We start from the raw sequence: 6,274 nt of genomic DNA, 5'->3' as shown, positions 1-6,274 counted from the left end.
AAATGTTTTGAGAAACGATGTACAAATGCGCTTTACACAATTGATGTGTGTATGGATTGGGATAACAGTTGTATGAGCCCCTAATAAAATGTTCTTAAAAAATAAATAAATAAAAAAGAAAAGAAAAGGTTCGTAAAGCACAAAAAAATAAAATAAAAGTCAATTTAACTATGGAAGTGTATCTATGAATATTATATCAAGAAAACTACTAAAATAAATAAATAAATAAGTAAAGAAAGAAAACTTAACCTGTGGTTATCATGGGTGGAGGAGGAAGAGATTTTGCTTTCCTGAGGGGGCACCAAGTTCATTTTAATGGCGGTGGAGCAATTTGGAAAGTGATACCATTAAGAATTTTACAACACAAGCGGTATAATTAATGGCACAGAATTATACATGTAGAAGTTGTTGCCTTGGAAACGTTTTTTGGCGCATATTTTTTGCCAAAATTGAAAAAAAATTACATAATAACGAGTACAATGAAAAAGAAAATACTCTCTAAAACTGACTGTAATAAAGAGTGTCCAACTCTCTTTGGTAGGGTTGAGCTACTGAACTTTATAATATATAGATGAAGTGTCAATAGAACTGTTAAAAATAAAATTTTAAATTTTAAAAAAGTGCCTAATTTTCCCACCTTCTCATCATTCTGTTTGGACACAGTTATGTTTGCATAGCCTAAAAAAACACCCGATACTGACATTGTTGTCAAATTCTGCGGAACTTCAAAGAAACTTTGGGTGGAGTTACACAAACATACTCAATTAGCGAGACCACAGTAAGTAGTAGCAGTAACAGTTTATACTGAGGACTTGCAGCATAGTAGGTCCTATGCTAAGTACTTTAAATATGCGATTTCTAATATTCACAACTCTGCAAAGCAGATATTTTCTTCATTTTACAGAGGTAATAGTGAAACTCAAAGGTTTAGTAACTTTCTCAAGACATAGCTAATTAGGTGGCAGGGAGGCATGGAATTTGAATCACTCTGTTACGCAGATTCTTAAAGGGAAGGAATGAGATTATAGAAATCTTTTTTTTTAAACTTTTCTTTAGAAGAGACTATTTGTAGATAATACCATGGCAAAAACGAACGGATCAAAAGTCACCTTGGAGTTCACTGTCTTAAAATGTTTAAAACTAGCTAGTTAGAAAAGTTATTGGTGGTCTTCGTTGTATTGTATTAACATTGAACATTTTGATGACCATGGAAAGTTGGTGTTTCTAATATTGGTAGCACACAGAAAATTACTGTTAGGGTCAGGTGGAGCTAGAGACCAACCTGAATGCTGACCTTTGAACCAATCAGCATGCAACAATTGAGGCTAATGGGAAAGCGGCCTATGGACTGAGGCAAGCCACAGGGGTTCTGCCACCCGACCCCCACAAAGTCTGATGTTATATTCCTAATTAACATCTTCCTCAAATCTCCAGGGTAGCCACTTCATGACTGAAGCACAGTTTGCCTGTTAAATTGTTGTTTCTTTTACTGTCCTATTATTTTGCTGCCTTAGGTGTGTGGTTGCCTCTGTTGTTGCAAAAAGCCACTTGAGTGGAACTTGCCAGTGTCTCTCTCTTTTTTTTTTTTTTAACTACAGCCCTACGGGGGACAACATTGGAGACACAGTGCTGGAATTGTGCCCGATCTGTGCAACAGAACAGCAAGGGGAAGAGAGCAACGAAGTCCCCCAGGGAATACCAAAAATAGACTTTGGGGCCAGGGCACCCCATCAGACTTGACCAGAAAACACTCCTAAAGGTCAAAAAATAACCTTGAACTATTTACAAGCTTTTCTTTTTTTGTCATCGGTTTTTTTGTTGTTGGTTTTGTTTTCTTTTGTTGCTGTGTTTTGTTCTGTCTTGTGTTTTGTGCATGATACTATCTTTGCAGGTCTATCTAGACAAGATAGGTGGGATAAACAATCTGGAGGAAAAAATAACGGACTGACGGTTCTGGGGGGACATGGGAGAGGGGGAGGTGGGGGAAAGAAAGTGGGTGTTAACAACCCCAGGGACAAGGGAACAGTGATCCAAATTGATGGCTAGGAGGCTGTAGGAGGCCTGGTAGGGCTTGATCAAGGGCAATGTAATCAAGAAGAATTACTGAAACCCAAATGAAGGCTGACCATGATAGTGGAATATGAGGAAAGTAAAAGGAAATAGAGGAAAGAACTAGGAGGCAAAGGGCATTTATAAAGGTCTAAATACAAGCATGCACATATGTAAATATATTTATATATGATGGGGAAATAGATTTATGTGCCCATATTTATAGGTTTAGTATTAAAGTAGGCAGATGGACACTGGGCCTCTACTCAAGTACTCCCTCAATGCGAGAACATTTTGTTCTATTAAACTGGCATTCCATGATGCTCACCTTCCCAACACGATTGCTGAAGACAAAGCGGGTGCATAAGCTGATGGTGCCTGGCTATCAAAAGATGTAGTGTCTGGGGTCTAAAAGCTTGAAGGCAAACAAGTGGCCATCTAGCTCAGAAGCGAAAACCCCACATGGAAGAAGCACACCAGCCTGTGTGATCACGAGGTGTCAAAGGGATGAGGCATCAGACATCAAAGAACAAAAAATCATATCATTAAGAATGAGGGGAAGTGCAGAGTGGGGACCCAAAGCCCATCTGTAGGCAACTGGACATCCCTTACAGAAGGGTCACAGGGAGGAGACAAGCCAGTCAGGGTGCAGTGTAGCACTGATGAAACTTAAAACTTTCCTCCAGTTCTTAAATGCTTCCTCACTCCACTATCATGATCCCAGTTCTACCTTACAAATCCAGCTGGACCAGAGGATGTACACTGGACCAGATAGGAACTGGAAACACAGGGAATCCAGGACAAATGAACCCTTCAGGACCAGTGGTGAGAGTGGAAATACAGGGAGGGTGGAGAGAAAGTGGGGTAGAAAGGGGGAAGTGATTAAAAGGATCTACATATAACCCCCTCCCTGGGGGCTAGACAACAGAAATGTGAAGGGAAACATCAGACAGTGTAAGACCTGAGAAAATAATAATAGTTTATGAATTCTAAAGGCTTCATGAGGGAGGGGGTGGCAGGGAAGGAGGGTAAAAAATGAGGAGCTGATACCAAGGGCTCTAGTAGAAAGCAAATGTTTTCAGCATGATAAGGACAACACATGTCCAAATGTGGTTGACACAATGGATGGATGCATGGATTGTGATAAGTGTTGTATGTGGTCTCCATGAAATGATTAAAAAAAGAAAAGACACAACCTGCACACACACACACAAGTACCTCAACAGTTGTTGAGTTCTTCATTTCATGAAGACATGAAATCATCTTTGTATTAAATGCTACTCTTCATAGTTGATCTGGAATTACCACCAGGTACTCTAGAACCTTTCTAGGGTTCACTTGTTGGGGTTCACGATGCACATGTTATTCTTGTGATCCTGAGTCACCTGTGAGTGGAAGACTGTGGGGATCTGACAACACTGAGTGCAGATCCATGTGTGTTATTTGCTTCCCGTTCCTTCAACCAACAATTCATTCTCCTTGTTTGTTGTACACATGGCTGAGGCTTTGGGGGGGAATGGCATGCACCCCTTCCCTCTATGGTCTCAAGCAGCTCAATGCTGCTTGTGAACCTGCATGCCCCACTTCTGTAAACAGACGGGGAACAGTCCCAGGGCCCACCCTCCTCCAGAGACTGCTGTAACAACCACCCACTGGTCCTTAAGCATGCCCCGGGATCTGCCACCAACTCCGCCCTAAGGAGTTTCCAAATATTTGCACCATCCTTACATCGTATCTTCTCTGACAGAAGTTTTTGTTAACTCAGTGCTTCTGGTTTCATTATGTTTCCAGACGTATTTTAATGTCCTGTCCCAGGCAGTGTCCAGCCCTTGAAACCCCTTTAACAAGGCTCTGTTCAGGGTAAGTCCACTCCCTGCGCTCAGGCATAGCATGCCGGCCTCACTCCATGTGGATCACTCCTCCCTTTGCCAGAATGCCCTCTTCTCCTTGTCTCCATTGTATCTCCTCCAGCCCTTTACTGATTCTGCTTGCTGACACTCTCTCACAATCCTTGGGACTATGTGAGCCAATATCGCTTTTTAGAGATCTGGGAACCTCTTCAGAATCTGTGGTCAAGTCTTAGTCTGTGGTTATAGTTTTCCATATAACAAACCTTTTCTCCATCTTTAAAAAGGTGTTCAAAAGAGATAGTTATCATCTTAGGTATGGGCAACTTTCAAACCATGTCCCACAAAGTAGGTTATTAATATTCACTTAAGAACATGCAAATATTTTTGAAATATGTACCTAACATATTTTTAAATTAAAATTTATACATGACTATAATTAAAATTATAATTTTATAATTATAATTAAAGTATACATACTCACCATGAAAAGATAGAGGTAAATTTTCGATTGTGAAAATAGACAACTAAACTGCTACTACAATTTTAAATAAATTTATCTGAATAGATATATTTATATGGAGCACTTATAAAAAATTGAAAAGCTATTTTTTCAACAATGCTGTTGTTACATCATCAACTGAAAACATATTTAGAATTCCTGGTTTAGAATGGTCTTCAGGGCCAATCTGGTAGTCACTGAAGAAAATTATATTCTATTTATTTTATAATGATAAGTATTGATACCAAAACCAGTTCTAACAACTTGATCATCCCAATCCACCTCATCCACTAATCTTGATATCAAACGGCATTTTGTTGTTTTCCAAAATTTTTATTCTGCCTTTGGAGGATGGAGATTTGCCGCCATTTAAAAACAATGATGCCACGTCCAAAATAAAGGAGTCTACGATAAGAAGAACGGAATGAACCCCTAAAATAAAAACCTTGAAGGTGATAGCATGCATTGATGGCTACATTTGGTTATTTCTATTTGCAAATTGGAGACACTACTTTCTGATATGCTCTCTGCACAGCTCTTTTGTGATTGTGTTAACTTCCCTGGACATTCTAAAAGTAAAGTGCAATGAAACTTATTTCCCATGTAGTAATAAAGGAGATAATGATTTTGAGAAACGATGTACAAATGCGCTTTACACAATTGATGTGTGTATGGATTGGGATAACAGTTGTATGAGCCCCTAATAAAATGTTAAAAAAAAAAAGTGCCCACAGAGCTACAGTGTCATTTCTCCAGTGAAGGAGCACCGGTCCTATGTTACCTAAACCCACAAAAAATACATCTGGAATTACCTAGTTGAAAGCCAAATCTGGAAAAACCATTCTCCATAAGAAAGCATCCTTCTCTATTGCTCCAAGAGCGCATTTAATTTCTAGGAGCTCATCAAATAAAAATTCAACTCCACACACAAAAAAAAATAATAAAGTAGATAATGAGTTTGTAAAAAAGAAAAATGATTACCCTAAACATACATATATACATAATACATCAGTGTTTCCTTTTACCATGTAGGAATCTAAGAATTGCACTGATAAAATGATGTACTATTCTTAATATTCAAAGATGTACTCCTCCCTCTCACAACAGTACCCGGTTCTCCCCAGAAGTAATCATTGCTATTATATATATAATATATCCTTCCAGAGCTACTCACTACATATATAGCTTTATAAAGCAGTTCATATGTTTTACATTATTTTTTATCATAAATGATAGCTTGATGTACAAAGAACAGGAGCCCTGATGGTGCAGTGGTTACGCATTGGGCTGCAATCCGCATGTTCAAGCAATTTGAAACTACCAGCAGCTCCTTGGGAAAAAGACTGGACTTTCTAATCCCTAAAAACAGTTACAGTCTTGGAAACCCACAGAAGAGTCACTATGAGTCAGCATTGTCTCAATGGAAGTGAGGTTTTTTTTTTAATCTGTTATTTTTTAATTATCTAAAGTCTTTTTTTTTTAATATGGAACGCTTCATGAATTTGCGCGTCATCCTTGCGCAGGGGCATGCTAATCTTCTCTGTATCGTTCCGATTTCAGTATAGGTGCTGCCGCAGCGAGCACCATCTTAAGTCTTATGAACACATAATTTACAAATTTGTCCCAGTAAGATATCTCCTCTACCTTAGTTTTCCTAATGACTTTCTAAAAGCACCAATCATATATTCAGTAGTTCAACAGTTTTATGTGTTTTTGAATAGCTGTTTGAAAGACGTATCATGAATTACAACTTACAAATTTAAACACAAACTGGGGTCTTAAAGGCTTGAAGGTAATCAAGCGGCCATCTAGCTCAGAAGCAACAAAGCCCACATGGAAGAAGCACACCAGCCTATGCAACCACGAGGTGTCGAAG

General features: G+C 38.7%; 1 protein-coding gene and 1 non-coding gene across 2 annotated transcripts in view; both read right to left on the bottom strand.

The window, feature by feature from the left end:
- Positions 1–6,274, bottom strand: part of CAB39L (calcium binding protein 39 like) — a 98,473-nt gene that overhangs the window by 41,013 nt on the left and 51,186 nt on the right. The gene's annotated exons all lie outside the window — the stretch shown is intronic.
- On the bottom strand, positions 5,877–5,982 carry LOC115869370. Its single transcript, XR_004046147.1, has one exon. It is a non-coding gene; the product is annotated as a U6 spliceosomal RNA (small nuclear RNA).

Source organism: Echinops telfairi, unplaced genomic scaffold, assembly GCF_000313985.2.
Source record: "Echinops telfairi isolate 266 unplaced genomic scaffold, ASM31398v2 ScPeMD7_24;HRSCAF=84, whole genome shotgun sequence".
Lineage (NCBI taxonomy): Eukaryota > Metazoa > Chordata > Mammalia > Afrosoricida > Tenrecidae > Echinops > Echinops telfairi.
The sequence above is the reverse complement of the archived record's forward strand: the minus strand, read 5'-3'. Positions and strand labels throughout refer to the sequence as shown.